Raw genomic sequence first — 18051 nt, 5'->3', positions numbered from 1 at the left:
GACTTGCCTGTTTATTAACACAATCGTTACACCATTCAAGATCGTTCTATTTTTCCTTTCCGCAACTCCATTTTGTTGAGGAGTATAAGTTGCTGTTAGTTGCCTCCTAATGCCTTAACTTTTGCAGAATTATTTAAACTCATGTGAGGTGAACTCACGTCCCTAGTATGTGCATAAGCAACCAAATTTGTTCGTCGACCTCCTTTTCAACACGTATTTTAAAGTTCTTGAAATGTTGGAATGCTTTAGATTTCTTATGTAATAGATAAACCCAAGCTTTTTGTGAGAAGTCATCTATAAAGCTTAGGATGTATCTCTTGTTGCTGTTTGAAGAAGGCTTTAGGGGACCACAAATGTCAACATGCACAAGTTGTAGTTTTCTTGATGCTCTCCATGTGACTTGCTTTGGGATTGATCTTCGGTGTTATTTTCCAATCAAACAGGTGATGCAAGTTTTTGTTGTTAACTTTAGAGTTGGTAAGCCTGTTACCATATGCTTTTAGGAAAGAATGTTGAGTCCCTTATGATTAAGATGCCCAAACTGATAATGCCATAGGTGTGTTACCTTGTTAGTTTCTAACTCCGATTGATGACACCTGGTTTCTTTCGGAGTTGTGGTAGCCAACACATAAAACATTCTATTTTCACTCATATCAGTTTTCATGATTAAGTCCTTGTCATAATGAAAAACTTTACAAGATCCATTTTGAATTAAGATTGTTAATCCTTTTTTTTGAAGTTGCCCTAAGCTAAGAAATTTTTTCTTAAGCTCAGGAACAAAGTAAACATCATAAATTACTTGAGTAACACCATTAACTTGCATTCTTACATTTCCTTTTCCTACTACATTCATTGTCATGTCATTTCCCAATTTTGCAGTATGGCAAAGACCTTCTTCCAAAGTAGAAAACCAACCTTTATTTCCTGTCATGTGGTTCCTGCATCCAAAGTCCAAGAACCAGACCTCCTTTTGTTCAGTTTGATGCATCTCCATGTGCGACATCAATAACAGTTCCTCTTTTGAATCCATCTTTGCATAGTTTTCCTTTTTCTCCCATTCTGGACATTCATATTGGAAGTGTCCTAGCTTATGACACTTGAAGCATTCAATGGTCGCTTTGTTCAAGATTCTTCTTCCCCGTCCTCTTCCTCGTCCTCCCCTAGAAGGAGTTCTTCCTCCTCTTCCTTGTCCCAGACTGTCATCTTGAGAAATCTTCAATACTTCTTCCTCCACTGGTGTTCCTGCATCCTTTGTTCGTAACAAGAAGACTTTCATGGAGTTCGTTAAGAGTTAGACTGCTTAAATCGTTTGACTCCTCCATTGAACATACAATATCATTGTATTTAGAAGTCAACGATCTAAGAATCTTACAGGCCACTATACTTGCTCCATGTTTTCATCATTCAATTTAATCTTGTTCACCATGCTAAGGGTTTTACTAAAAAAAGTATCCACCTTCTCCCCTTCTTTCATGGTAAGTAACTTAAACTCTCTTCTAAGAGCTTGAAATTGTGCTCTTTTTACCTTTGTAGAACCTTGATACTTCTGCCACATAAATATATACCCAGATTGCTTTCGATGTCTCCATGTCAAGAATTGTCTTTAGAATTTTTCTATCAATAACGTGGAATAGGAAATTTTTAATCTTTAAATCCTTGAGCTTGACATCCTCCACACTCCTCTTCTATGCGTCACTAAAACAAATTTTAAAATTTTAAAATTTTAAAATTGACTCCCTTAATATTTAGGTTTATTCTAAAACAAAATCACTAACTGTTTGACTATCAATTACTATAACAAATCAACCCATCACGAAACACACACCCTGTATCTTAATATTAACTCCCACTAGTTGTCATCCTGTTCAAATTACCAACACCAATCCTACCTGCACATTACTAACTTCGAAACACAACAAAAAATAAGCTTCTGCATGACAATGGCAACCTTAAGTGTCATGTTATAGGGAGAAATATTTGTATGATGGTGAGAATGTTGTTAGATCCATGGAAAAATGGAAAACGTATTAGTTAAATAAATTGTAAGTATGTTTCATGAGCAATCTATGCTTTGTAATCCGTGGACCAGCAAAAGAACATAGAAAAGGAAACATTTATAATTACGATAAAAGATTCCCTAAATAAATTGGATGTTGTAGAAATTAATTACAAATTAGTCAGAAGAACAAAAATTTGAAGGAAGAAAAAAAGAAAATGTAGTTGGTAGGAAATGCCAAGAAGAATGTCAGATCCTAGATGACTTGAGAAATGTTTCACATTGTAAATTTTAAATATTAGAATTAAAATAAGTTTTTTCATAAAATTCCTTTCAAAAATTAATAAAAATTCCTAAATGAATAAAATTATTATTTACTCGTACCATGAGTATAATATTACTCAGCAGGAATGTGTTAAGATGACTGGTACTACTAAACTACTAAGAAGAACATGCCATATAGATTATAAGCCAATTACAATGGTGTTGAAAAATTTAACACGACAAAACTGAGTATAAAAACATGTTAACGTCTATTATTTAAATTTATCTTTAATGCTATATGTTTCGGTAGATATTTTTGGGGACCGAGACACTAACCTTTTCTGACGTGGCTTTGCCGCTTTTCGATGCTTGGTCTGGGTTCTTCGCTTGTCTTCTTTTTTCCTTGTCGCTCGATCGCCTACAATCTTGGCCGTTCGGTGATCTTCAAGCTTTGACCTCTTGTCCGACTTCCCGATGGAGAGGGGGAGGTACCTGCAAAAGGTACTCCGACGCCTAAGTCATGCGTGTATTGAAGAGTCTCGGCTCTTGATTTGAGTATTTAGTGAAGGGTTTTCACTATTTGAGTATTTGAGAATATGAGTTGAATGTGAATGAAGTATGATTAGAAGTTGATTCGAAGTTACCTGGCTTGTGGTCTTGGCTCTCTATTTATAATTTGTCTCATGGACCTTGAATTGATATAAGCCCAAGAGAATAAAATATAAACAGAATATAATATAAACAGACTTACCTGAAAATCTGGTTAGTTGCTAAATATCTTTAAATAGACATTCTTGATTATTTTATATCTTGAATAAGATATATCTTTAACCGTTCGGCCCAGATATCATATTGTACACTATACATTCTTTTACTCCTTTATTTTCATATTTTAGTTTATATTCTTTGGAAAAAGTTGGACACTATTTCTTCACAATTTTCTCTATTTTCTCTTGCAATAACGAACAATTGAGTTTTCTAATTGTATACTTTTAGTACATATGGTAATTTATTTTACTAGAGTTTCCATATAGTTTTATTAAGAATTTTAATTTATTATTATAGTTTATTTCCTATATATTAATTAGACTATTTTGTTAAAAGTTTTTTATCGATTAGAAATAAGACTAATTTATAATATATAAGTGATAGTAAATCTCATCTTACATTTATAGAGTTGAGTTAAACTTAAAAAAGTCTACTCCTTGTACCATATTCATGAACTATAGCTTATCTTAGCTAAATTTATTGTTTGTTGAGTCTATTGTTTTTCTTGCTATTGAATCACTATTGAACTATCCATTAACTCTCATTTAGATTATCGACCATCATGCATAAAATAGTTGACAACTAATTTTTGGAGGTATCCTTGAGTGAGATCTCTATATATTGGATTGACTCTGATTCTAAAATAACGAAAAAAAATGTAAATTTCGAAAAGCTTATTTATTTTGTTGTGTGCTGTGATAAGTGTGTTCTAGGTTTTGTGTAACCCTTGAGCTTTGGCTTTGAGAAATTAGTGTTGGAATAGAGCGAGAACTTTAACAGGAGTTGTGATTGAGTGCTATTGTTGTTGTTGAGTTAAAGTCTGTCATCGTTTATGAAGATTCAAAGGAGGTGTTCATCCTTCGTGAAGTATTCAAAGGAGGTGTTCATCCCTTGTGGGTTTAAGGGGAATTAAGTTTCATCTCTTGGGATAACAAGAGAAGTGTTCTTTATGATGGTAACAGTTTTTTGGTTTGCAATAGTGAATTGTTAATTCTCATTTGAGACTAACAATTAGACGTATGATCTTTGTGATCTGAACTAGTATAAAATCACTTGTGCAATTTTCTCTCTTTTATTCTCTTATTTGTTTTAATTTATCATTAAAGAATTTAAATGAAAAGAGAAAATATTTAAAGGCACGATTTGCTATTAGAAACTAATTCACCCCCTCTTGGTTTGTTGTTCACGTTACTATGAAATTACTTTGTTAGGAGGTAAAAGAATATACATGATTAACCATAATAGAATTTTATTGAGAATGTACGTTGGTTGAATTTATTATGAATAATAAAAAAATTATTGCTTTTAGTTAAGAATATACTTTGGTTAATAATGTGAACGCCACAAATTAATCAAGAATTTACTATAATTAATATGAAATAAAAATATGTAGATAATTGATGATGAATATATTTTGGAAAAGTTGTTGAGTTAACATGTTTTACTAGAATTGTTTTAAAGTTTTTTCTTAATTTTTTTATTTCATTTATTCTTATCAAATTCACATTTATACTTTTTTCATATCAATCTTATTTATTAATTCTAATAGATTAGATTTACTTTTATCTTTTATTATTTGTATTGTGGTTTACTAACCTATCGTATAAGATTTCATAAGAATCCAAAAAACCAATTTTATATTCATTGGGATACAACTCAGGATTAACTTAACCTATATAGTTTGTTAACTACTAATTTGACAATATTGAAGTTGTCTCTTGGTCAAGTGGTGATAATTGAATAATGTTAATGATATCGTATTAGTGTTTGTTAGTTAATTTCTTAAGAAGGTGACTTAAGAAACTAGTCGTAGTCTCAAGTAGAGGTGAATAAGTGCAATATTCTCTTCTTTACTCCTTACATTAATTATATTTGTTGTAATAAGTCTATAAGAAAAGAATGTCAAATGTCTACAAGATTTGTTCACTCCCTCCTTCTAGAGCCACTTTTATGATCTTCACTGTGTTCCTAGAGAGGAGAAACTCGTGATACCTGAAAAGGTTGATACTTCTTGTATCCAAGAGAGGTTGATACTTATGATTGTCAAACGTTTTTATTAGTGTATTTCTTAAATATATGGCTTAAGAGACTCGACGTAACCTTAAGAGAAGGTGAACCAATATAGATCGTTCTTCTCTTCCTTAGTCCTTACATTATTTGTATTTATTGTAATATGTTTGCACCCCTTCTAAAGTCACTTTGCATCAATATTAAGGTCTTCATTTATCTCTGGTTACATTCATCTAAAAAAAATGGATCACATATATCGAAGTTCTATCACCAAATAAAATATTAAATGGATCAAGAGATAAAAAATAACGATAGGAAATATATTTTCAATTGATACAATATTATGATTGCCTCATGAACTTGTTGATGAAAATAAGTGATTTTTGTACTATTCTACAATCAATAAAAATAATTCTCAAATAATTTCAAATTCATACGTAATAATAATTTTAAAAATAAAAATATTTCCTTCTTAGATGAATATTTTAATTTAAACAAACTCTTAAATCTATAAATTTAAATTTCTAAAAAATATTATAAAGTATAAATTATAAGTAAACAAGTTGTTTTACTAGTTACAACCAATATAATTATAAAATAACTTATAAGAAATAAATACAAAATTTGTGTGTTAGTATACAATGAAGAATATGTAATATTATTTGATCACATGATCCATTTTACAAAGGGGATGTAGCTCAAATGGTAGAGCGCTCGCTTTGCATGCGAGAGGTACAGGGTTCGATCCCCTGCATCTCCATTTTTTTTGACTTTTTGATTTAAATCACAAGTATCTTTCTTATATCTCGCCATCGCCACTATATATAATTTTGATATTTTGTTACTTTTTTTTACACTTTACAGCAGGGTTTTAACATAAAATGTTAAATAAAAAAAAGTAAATGATTTTCTTACGAATTTTAAAAAGGAAGATTAACATAAAACTAAAAAAGATTTTGTAGTGACTTGCGTTTTAAATTTGTCCACAAGAGTCGAAGACAAGCATATATGATATATGAAAGACATGGCAAACGAAGCAACACGGTAACATAAGTCATGATGTTGTTTGGTTTGGTCGTAAGTGGCTTGATTGCCGGAGATGATCTGTCATGTTGTAGGACGTGAGGACACACCGATATCCTACTTGTATTCTATTTATACTTGTACACTTCTTCACAAATATAACCATTCACATTCACTTAAACACATTGATCATTCACTCCTAGATAACCGACTGCATGCAATGGCATCAGCACTAGACACAAAATCTGTAGTTGTTACGTTGTTCATGTTTTTGTGGACATGCACATCTCGTGCTACATCCATTGCTGCACTGCATGGCCGTGTTTATGCTAATAGCGCAGAGAAGGACAGACGCCAACAGATATTCAAGGACAACCTTGGACTTCATACGCAAACACAACAGCCAAGAAAAAAAGAGCTACACTTTAAGCCTAAACCTTTTTGCTGATTTAACGAACGATGAATTCCTCGCGTCTCACACACTCTACCACCTTCCTTGATGCTAGTGGAGAAGCATTTCAGTTTTACAAGGGAGGAGTTTTGGGTGGTGAATGTGGAACTCAACTTAACCATGCTGTTACTGCAATTTACACTTTTCCTCTTTCTTTCGGCCTTACTAACTAATAATTAAAAATAAAAGAAAAAAAAAACATTACACACTAATTATTGACCATACAATTAACTCGTGACTTTGCACTAAGACAAAACTACTAACAAAATTTGTATTCTTTCATGACCGAATGTACTATGCAATTCACGACTTCTTCACACTGTTTGATACCCATTCTCTAAACCACATGCTTTTGTCACTGAAATGAAATACTTTCAAAAGATTTTTTCGAAGTTCAAGTCAACATTTAGTTAAAACTCTTTGATCAAATTTGAATTAAAATGAAAGTGAAAAATAAATTATCATTAATACATAATGTACGGTACGATATTCTATACGGACGGTTGTATCGAACGTATATAATTGGGCCGTAGAAGGGTCGATCCTGGTTATCAGAATTGGGTCGCTAATTTTGTTATTGGACTCGAAAAGCTTTAAAAGAGACTTACTAAAGATACCACAAATAAAATAATATCTATCAACAAAAGTCGTTTCCGGAACATCAGGTAAGGTTGTTTATATTTTATTCTGTTTATATTTCATTGATCTCATATCANTNNNGAGTCTATAAATTAAGAGCCAGAGACGTCAGACAGGTACGCTTCATCCACGCCTCTCATACACAATTACTCATATCATTGAGATTTTACTCTCTTCNACCGAGAATCCTTCTAAAAGAACTGAGGTTCTTCTCCTATAATACGCCTAACTTAAGCGTCAGAGTGCCTTTGCAGGTACCCCCCCCCCTCCCCTCGGCCATAACTTGGAGATTGTCGGATGGTTGGGATTGAAGGAGAACGGACGGTCAAAGCACAGAAGGAGTCATTGATCCAACTCATCCGTACACCAGGAAGCCGCGGAGCCGCGTCATCAAGGTTAACGTCTCAATCCCTAAAATTTACACCGAAACATTTTGGCGCCCACCGTGGGGCCGAGCATCAAGCCCAAATGGTTACTACGCGGAGCAGGGACAACCCAACCAAATAGAGATGATTCGGGAGTTACAAACACAACTGGAAGAGCAAGCTCGCACTATACAACAACAACAAGAACTCCAACAGGCGCAGGCAAAGCGGATGGAGGAACAAGCCCAGATCATACGTCAGCAGCAAGAGGTGCAACAAAAACAAAATGAAGAGATTGCCCGATTGAGAGCACAACGCGCAACCCCTGAAGTATCCGAAACTCAGGGAAGTCAGATTAATGGACACGGCAGGCACAGGCCCCCAAGAAACGATTGATCACCCAACCCGCTGCCCTTTACTGAAGCCGTCATGCAAGCTCCAATGCCTGACAGACCTCCTCCACTGATAGAGAGATTTGACGACACTTCTGACCCGGAACATCATCTTAGATTTCCTTCTTCTCTTCAAGGTATGTTCAGGCGAAGGAGGACGTTCATCAATAACTATGACCGGACTATTCTGTGAAGAATCGCCCGGTGCAGTAGACTCCATGGACGCTTTCTTGGCCAAGTTAAACCAATCACGATTTGGAACCTTTCCCATGATTTCTGGCAAACAAAAATCAACAAGTCCAAGTTAAAAAGGGAGAAATACAAAAACCAAAAGGATCGTTCAGAGAACATACCAAACACCCTAGAATTCATGTCATTAAATTCCAGGCAGCTGATTATTTTCCGAGAGGAAAGTGGATGTGACAACCCGATCAACACATCCAGGTCTTTCAGTTCAGCGTCAATCATCTTCTCCCGCGGCCATGAAGTTATTGATCGAGGACTTCCAGTCCAGTGCAAAGGGAATTTTGGAGTACCATCTTCACGAAAGAAGAATGGTCGACCCAACTTGGTGATAGAGACTTTGAAAAACTGATTTTTGAAATCTTTGAATGATTCAGCAAAAAGTTGAAGAATGGCGTCCTTGGCAACAGAGTTCAAGGACACCCAATCCCTTTTGGCATTAGGACGCACCCTAAAGAAATAAAGGAAGATACCAACAGTTGGTCGAATGGTCAAGGTTTGACACATGACGACGAAAGCCTACATATAACCCCAACTATTAGGGTGAAGTTGAGAGGGGGCAACATTCAGTTCTCTCAAAACATCCATTTGGAATTCAGAAAAAGGCAACCTAATATATAAGTCAAAGAACAAGCTAGAGTAGAAATAAAAGAAACCCCCATCAGATGCTTCTCGACCATGAAAAACCCTCTCATCCCCCCGACAGGCAACTAATTAAATGGCAGAGTGGTAACCTAGGGTTCTGAGCACACAACTGTTGTTTGCCCAATCTAGTAGAATAAACTTACTGGTAAAAAAGCTAGCATAATCACCTACGTCGCGGGAAGCCCATCCATAATCAGAAATGGATGAAGAACACAGACTTTCAAGCTCTTCGATTGTGATGCCACCGTAGATGAAAACTCTTTCGCCAAAAAGCACTGATGAAATTTCATCAACTCCAATGCCCTCTACTGCCTTTCAGGGGTCATCACGCCCCTTTTCCTCTTCACGAGACGCAGTACAATCAAGGGACGAGGAAGAAGCCATGATTACCTAAGAAAAATGCAAAGTGTTGGAGAAGGAGAAGTTCGAAAAAGAAACACCAAGGCAGAAATGACGATTTGGTTCGTCAACAAAAACCTGAACACGATAATCATGAAACCGCTGCTCGCGCCCCCCACCGTTAGATGATGTTGATCTAGCGGCTATAATTCAGTGACCCTGCCACTACCCTAAGAGCGGGAAAGTCCAGTAACTTCTCCAAAAAATGAAACGACAACATTTAAACATCGCACAAAAATCCCTTTTAAGTCCTTTGATAACCACTATCATCCAGACGGTTATCAAAGACTTAGGGGGTAATGTACGGTACGATATTCCATACAGACGGTTGTACCGAACGTATATAATTGGGCCGTAGAAGGGCCAAACCTGGTTATCAGAATTGGGTCGTTAATCTCGTTATTGGGCTCGAAAAGCTTTAAAAGAGACTTACTAAAGATACCACAAATAAAATAATATCTATCAACAAAAGTCATTTCTGGAACATTAGGTAAGGTTGTTTATATTTTATTCTGTTTATATTTCATTGATCTCATATCAGTTCCGAGTCTATAAATTAAGAGCCAGAGACGTCAGACAGGTACGCTTCATCCACGCCTCTCATACACAATTACTCATATCATTGAGATTTTACTCTCTTCNACCGAGAATCCTTCTAAAAGAACTGAGGTTCTTCCCCTATAATACGCCTAACTTGAGCGTCGGAGTGCCTTTGCAGGTACCCCCCCCCCCTCGGCCATAACTTGGAGATTGTCGGACTGTTGGGATTGAAGGAGAACGGACGGTCAAAGCACAGAAGGAGTCATTGATCCAACTCATCCGTACACCAGGAAGCAGCGGAGCTTCGTCATCAAGGTTAGCGTTTCAGTCCCTAAAATTTACACCGAAACACATAATTTAAAGAATAATCTCGTTAACCATGACCTCATTTGAATGGGTCACAACTTATTAATCCTTATATCTAATGGCTAAGTTACCTGTGAAGAAGTGAATCTGGCTTTTGGTTAAGTCCTGTAACACTTGAATACCCTTAATAGGTGGCAATAAAAGATATCGATATGTGATGTCCGTCCGTTATTTGAGATCTGGCTCAATCCTTCTCAAAGCATTTTAGGATTCTCACCTTTAACAAACTATCAAATACCATTTCCCCGTAACCAACCTCTAATATACCTAAGCTATAGATTGTTGTATTTTGTTCAAAACAATATAAGTGTCACAATAACATTAAAACTAACCTATTAGACACTTATTAAGGGAAAAGTATTATTTGTATAAATCTTACGTGACTAAAAGGTTTATCAGATATAGTGAGGCCTATGCGATGATTCTATACCCATAAATAGGTGTCCAAGACTCCTTAGAAACGGGTTTTGTACGAAACTAGACAAATTTGTCTGGAATATTACGAAAATAGGCGAATTTTGGGTCAAAAGGAACTCGTTGGGATCCCAGACGACTTCTAATGAAGAAGTCGTGTCTCCTCTACACGATTTCACACTGTTCATTTGACTAGTGTTGAAGTTGTGTACTTCAAAAACGACTTTAAGACATGGTAATCGATTAAAGGCTTGTTAACGACTTTTCTTATTAAAGTCGTACACCTCCTCACGTTTTTACTTTTTTTATTTTTTATTTTTTTATTAATTAAAATCATTTATAATTTGTAAATAATAATATATTTAAAATAATTAAAATTATATCTAATTAATAATTAATTTTTTTTAATATTATTAAATAAATAAATTTCATATTCTAATTATTTTTGTAATTAAATTAATTTTTTTATAAAATAATTTTAATTAAATTATTTATAACGGTTGTAATTATATAAATAAAAATTAAAAAAAATATATATTTCATTACAATTTATTTTTTTGAATTTTTTTTATTATAGAATATTTTCTTGGAAATTATAATTAATTAATGATATTATTTTTCATCATAAAATTTTTAATTAATAAAAATATTAGATATAAACTATTTAAATTAATAAAAAACAAAATATTTAGAATCGTAAGGTGGTTGACGATTTCTTGTGTTGAAGTCGTGTATCCTACACACTTTCACCTTTTAATTTATTTATTATTTAAATTGATTTATAATATTTAAATAATATATTTAAATGTATATAAAATATTTTAAATTATATATAATTAATAATTAAAGTTTTTTAATATTATAATAAATAAATTTTATGGTTTTAATTTTTTTTGTAATTAAATTAAATTTTTTATGAAAAGTATTTCAATTAAATAATTTCTAACCATAATAAAATTGATTACATAAATAAAAATGTATAAACTTATTATATTTAATTATAATAAATTTTTTATAATAAATATTTGTTTAAGTAAATTTATTATATTAAGCAAAAAAAATTTATAATGAAATATAATTTTTTTTTGAATTTTTAATTACAGAATTATAATAATTATAGTTATAAATTACTTAATTAAAATATTTTAATAAAAAATTTAATTTAATTACAAAAATAATTAAAACCATAAATTTTATTTATTTAATAATATTAAAAAAAATTAATTATTAATTATATAATTTAAAATATTTTATGTACATTTAAATACATTATTTAAATATTATAAATGAAATTAAATAATAAAAATAATTATATGAAATCAATTAAGCTATTTCCTATTCGTATGCAATTAAGCTCAAATTATGTATCAAGATTTATGAAATCACCGTCATCTTAATTATATGTTAGTCAGTCGCTTTTAAATTATATCAAGAGAAAAAACTTCCAATTTTCGATAGGTTTAATACCTATTTTGGTCCCTACTTTGGGAAGGTTTATTCAAAGTGGTCCTTCTTTTTTCAAAAGTTCACTTTAGTCCTAACTTTCGCAAAAACTGTTCAAGTTGATTCTTTTTGGTAACGGCGCTAAGTTCACTAACGGCAGAGCTTCCAGGTGTCTAATATTTGATGATGTGGCATTGTAAGTTGTTTTAAAAAATAATTAATGATGACGTGTAAATGAATATAGTTAGGTTTTAATTAAAAATTGAAATTAGGGTTAATCAGGTAAACCCAAAGTCTTGGTCAGATGCGAAAATTTCCCAAATTTCCCTTTACAATTGGGAATTTTTGTGCTTGTTGTTAGGGTTCATCAACCTTCAATCCACCTTCATCAGCAGGGTTTGCATTTTCTTGGCTTGCAATTACAATTAGGATTAGGGTTCATCAACCTTCAAAATAAGGCAAAGCCTGTGTATGTTTCAAGCCTCGTACCACCACACTATTACTTTTTGCGTGATAAAGACCAACAAACCCCGTGGGAAATCTTCAAGAAGACACATGATAATCTTACGAAGGAGAGTAGGGAGTGGCTAAAGGAGACATCTGAATCTTGCTCCGTAGTGACTGCGCTTGTTGCTGGTGCTTCCTTTGCAACTGCCACCACTGTTCCTGGTGGCATAGATGACAATGGGATGCCTTATTTTGAAGGTTGATGAACCCTAATCCTAATTGCAATTGCAAGCCAAGAAAATGCAAACTCCGCTGATGAAGGTGGATTGAAGGTTGATGAACCCTAACAGCAAGCACAGAAATTCCCAATTGTAAAGGGAAATTTGGGAAATTTTCGCATCTGACCAAGACTTTGGGTTTACCTAATTAACCCCAATTTCAATTTTTAATTAAAACATAACTATATTCATTTACACGTCATCATTAATTATTTTTTAAAACAACTTACAATACCACATCATCAAATATTAGACACCTAGCAGTTCTGTCGTTAGTGAACTTAACGCCGTTACCAAAAAGGATCAACTTAAACAGTTTTTGCAAAAGCTAGGACTAAAATGAACTTTTGAAAAAAGAAGGGACCACTCTAAACAAACCCTCCCAAAGAAAGGACCAAAATAGGTATTAAACATTTTCCGTATATCTTAATCTTCCAAACCTTATAATCAATTTAGTGGAAGAAACCCGTATTTTGCTTGACCGGATTTTTATTGGGTTTCGGTGTCTCTGCTTGAACGAAATGTGGTATGATTCGCATTACAAAACGTTTTAAAATAATTGTATAGTTGTGTTATACACACCAAGATATACCTTCCTATGAAAAAGAAAATATTTTAATTATTTTAAATTTTAAAAAAATATTTTTAATAAATAAAAAATAATAAAACATATATATATATATATATATATATATATATTAATGTGTGTGTGTGAGAATATCACACTGTTTATAATAGAGTCCTACATGTATGATTTCCAAAAATATACAATATCAACCAACACACTTTTATTATTTGTTTATAACCATGGTGGTAATCTTTATGTGTCCATATCATTAATATGGATTTCTTAGGTCAATGAGCTAGTTTGACGTGTATATATATATATATATATATTGTACAAAATTATTTTGTAATTGTTGCTTGTAGTTTTAATTTAAGAATAAATATTAGATCAAATAATTAGAATTAAAGATAAGATTATATTAAAGTGTTACATATACAGGTGGGTTGAAGTTGTAAATAAAAAAAAAAAAGCCATTCAAAATAATTTAGTTGTCTATTTAGTTAGATTATTTTAAATAAGTGTATTTTGAAGATATAACACAAACGACCAGCAAGAATTTAAATTTTAAATTAATTAGACAAATTCATTGTAATTATTCATAATGTAGACATGGCTTGATGAATGCATGTTGAAAACCAATCTCACAGGTAACGTTGATAGACGTGAACACAGCATAGATGTTAAAACTCCTAAGTTTCACATTATGACCAAATTAGTCTCTTGATATTTTTCAGATTGAATATTCTTAAGGAATGTGATAAGAAGTATTTTGGAGATTTTGAAATGAAACATTTTGGATTCATATATGATGACGTGACGAATCTTTAAAACTTTCAAAATTTTCCCTTTTTAATAAATTAATATTAAATAAGTTAGAAAATCAACTTTCTTTTTTTGAGTAATGAGTTTCTTAGCAAGTTAAATTAGAACAATATATTTATTACACCACTAAACTTAAATAAAATAACTCTTAAATTATCCATGACTTAAGTAGTATTAAATGAAATTCTAATTAGATAATAACTATCCTCTATAGAAATTGGTCATAGAAATATAAATAGATATTTTAGCTAGTATTATGAATTAATTTATTGCATAATGTAGTACAAATTTTATTTTATGTGATGTTATTAAATTTGTTCATATAGTGTTCAGCTATGCTCAACCCCTTACACTTGTGTATTATAAGAAAGTATTTCTATTTAGTCTTATGAGAGACGCCAACTATTTTTATCAAATTTGGTTAAATAGTCTTTGAAATAAACTAACTTAATCGTTAAACGTGTGACCGAATTGTAAATCGTTAAAAAAAAAAAAGTTTACTTGCAAAAACTGTTATATTCAAATCAATCAATAAGAGACTTTAGATTAAAGGTTTAAACCATTTAGACATCCTTATTTTTGTTAAGTATTCCCAATTTGGTCTCCTTCATTTAAACTTTCTCAATTGAGTCCTTAAAAGTGCTAATTTTAAACAAATTAGCCTCTGTCGTTAAAAATAGTTAACAGTGTTAAAATTGTGCACAAGTGATTGTCTGACATGTCAAACGTTTGACGGATTTGCGAAACGTGACACTATTCACTGAAACGTGGCGTTTTTTTATCCATTCATTAAAAAGTATTATGACCGTTATTTTATAAAATGAAATTAAATGAAAATAGGGTTTAGTTAAATCAAAAAGGAAATTAGGGTTCAGTAATTGGGATTCATTTACATCAGAAGTGTGAGACGAATTTGAGATGAGTACATCGCGACTTCTTTAGTGGAGAGGAATCTGAATAGGTTTTGGTCGAGATCTTCCTTGAATCCCAATTACTGATTAGGGTTCAGTTTTGTTTCTGTCTTCAAAAATATGCTTTTATCCTTTTTGCCGCTTTCCAATACATTTTCATCCCAATGGTTATGGTTTAGTTTCTGCAAAACACCTAAATTCATCCGATCACCACTTAAGGCACTCAACCTTTTAGCATTTCTGGCAAGAGATCTATCCGGTGGAGTTGATTTGCTAATTGGGCTTGATTTCTTCCTCAATTTACTCATAACAGAACCCAGACTACATGAATTTTGAGAAAGAGGTTGCCTTCTGCCTAATTGATCCTTCAAAATCAGCATCTAACTCTACAATAGGATCAGGAAGTGGAGAAGCAGTGTGGCATTCACCACTTGTTCCAGGAAGACTGTTTAGGGTCTTCCTACTAAGAGCTAGCCACTTTCTGGCAGGGCCATTATCTTCCGTGCCCAAAACATACCAGCATTGAGAGATACAATTTCTTGAAACCTGAGTGCAAGAAAAGAAAAAACGAAAGTTCTCAGAAATTCTAATGGGGGATTTAAGAATGGCATGGGCACAGAACCTGTTTTGCTTTTCTTGATAGTGTATTCCTCCCTCTGTGAATAGTTGTTGCTCCACTCTTTGACAACACCTAAAAAAGAAAAATCATAAAGTAAATAAAGTCACACTCTTTCCACTGTAAATTTTATCAAACCACAGAATGAATCAAACACAAATCCGAAAAAAAACTATAACAAAAGGTGAAAACCAGGGAAGGAGAAAAAACCACAAGCTGTAGAGTGCAGATCATGTCTTGATAGTTACGACTCATTCAAACAAAAACAAAAAGTCGATACCCAAAGGCAAACCAAGTTCCAGAAGAAGAAGGAGAATCAAAGTTTGTTTAATATTCAGAAAATTTACAAGCAAGAGAAAATTAATGAATGGATAAAAAAAACGCCACGTTTCAGTGAACAGTGCCACGTTTCGCAAATTAGTCAAATGTTTGACACGTCAGATAACCACCTGTGTATAATTTTAACATCGTTAACGATTTTTAATGGCAGAGGTTAATTTGTTTAAAATTAGCACTTTTAAGAACTCAATTGAGAAAGTTTAAATGAAGGGGACCAAATTGAGAATATCTAACGAAAATATAAACGTCTAAGTGGTTTAAACCTAAATTAAATATATAAACAAAAATAATTATGAAATTTTCATACTTATAAAACTTGTATTTATAATCATTTCAGACTTAAGAAGCAACAAATTAATGAATTCACTTGTAATACAATGAGCTCTACTTCTTATAATATCACATAATACCAATATATACTTAAATATTAGTTTCTGTTTATTTTTGAGAGATTAATATTTATATGAATCTCATATTAGTATCTAATACTTCTTTAGTCTTTTTGGGCTAAAATAATAGTGCCAATAGGAAAATGTGATAAATAAAATTAGACAATTTGATTACCTTTAATTATATTGTTTACCTTTGGTGGTGGTGTCAATGGTTAAATTGATTTAATCTTCTAACTTTTAGATTTGAGACTTTTACTTTTGATTAGACAGATAAAAAAGGTTCTATAATTTCGTCGGTGTCATTGGAAAACTCTGCTCTGCAACGCTTTTTTGGTGTTTTCCTATGTGATCATGCTATCTACTAGATTAATACTAATTTTTCATATATTTCGAGTTTTTTAATAGGAAAAAATGAGTTGACCCAAAGCAAGTGTAGTGGTATCAAAGAAAAAAACAAAAAAGATAACAAAATATTAAGGAATATTTATTTTCTATATAGATTTTCATTTTTATTATTCTTCTAGTAGATTTAATTCAGATTCCTTTATGGGCTGGGATCTTCAGGTTTGTCTTTACTATAAAATGCAAAAGACAAGTAATTGCGTTTATTATTACATAAAACATTATTTTATAAGTAAAAAAAAAAAAAACTAAATTTCATAACGAAAAACAGTTGTATAAAGGCTTAATACTGCTTTTGGTCCCTAGTTTGGGAGAGTTTATTCAATATGGTTCTACATTTTTTTTTCATAACAATTGATTCTACCTTTTGAAAAAACTGTTCAATTGAGTTCTTTTTGTTCATAGTGGTTCCATATTCAAGTTTAAATTGTTTATTATAGTCCTTATTGTATACGATGATGACATGATTTTTAACATAACATTATAACATTTGGATAGGTAAATGCATGAAAGAACTTATTGACGTTGTAACCAGCACCGTTAGAAAATTGACGTCGTAACCAAAAAGGAATCAATTGAACAGTTTTTTCAAAAAGTGAGATCAATTATTACTAAAAAAAAGGTAGGACCATATGGAACAAAACCTCCCAAACTAGAGACCAAAAGCGGTATTAAGACTTGTATAAACTAATATTTAAATAAAAGTAACCAATGAATATTACCACCTTTTAAAAGTATTTGACAAGGTTCCACATAGACTTATTACATTATTCAATGGCAATACTATATATCTTAATTATGTTTCTGTTTGAAGGACATATTCTATAAGTACTGGATTATATTGCATTTTAAAAAATAAATCTGTAGTATTAAGTCGAAAAAATCCCATTTTAAGTAAGTTATTATTAAGATTGATGTAATGATAAAGATATTGAACAGTGTGTATAATAGCATAAATTCAAACCTCATCGGCATTAAATGTCATAAAAAAACACTTGAGTAAGTTGTGGCCAAGGTTGTCTGCTAATTTCATTTTGTTTAGTTTTTGTGTAAACTGATTCGGATCCGTGACAGGGAACATGCGAGGGACGAAGTAAATGCAGTTGTCAAATTCGAACAGCAATCTACTATTAATCAATTCTGTTGTAATCCAGTATACTCCAAATAATAAACTTTATAAAAGTATACACATAATTATTATTATTATTTTATTAATTTAACAGTAAGTTATTACATTTCTTAGATATTATTTAAATATTATTAGTTTTTACTATAAATTTTAAGATTTATAAATCTTATACACACTTATTCTTAGTCA

General features: G+C 31.9%; 1 non-coding gene across 1 annotated transcript; it reads left to right on the top strand.

Annotated features, from left to right (window-relative positions):
• Nucleotides 1-5725: 5725 nt before the first annotated feature.
• TRNAA-UGC lies at nucleotides 5726-5798 on the top strand. The gene has a single exon. It is a non-coding gene; the product is annotated as a tRNA-Ala (tRNA).
• Nucleotides 5799-18051: the final 12253 nt, after the last annotated feature.

The sequence above is a fragment of the Vigna radiata genome, chromosome 7 (genome assembly GCF_000741045.1).
Source record: "Vigna radiata var. radiata cultivar VC1973A chromosome 7, Vradiata_ver6, whole genome shotgun sequence".
Taxonomy (NCBI): domain Eukaryota; kingdom Viridiplantae; phylum Streptophyta; class Magnoliopsida; order Fabales; family Fabaceae; genus Vigna; species Vigna radiata.
This window is presented reverse-complemented; position numbering and strand designations above follow the sequence as displayed.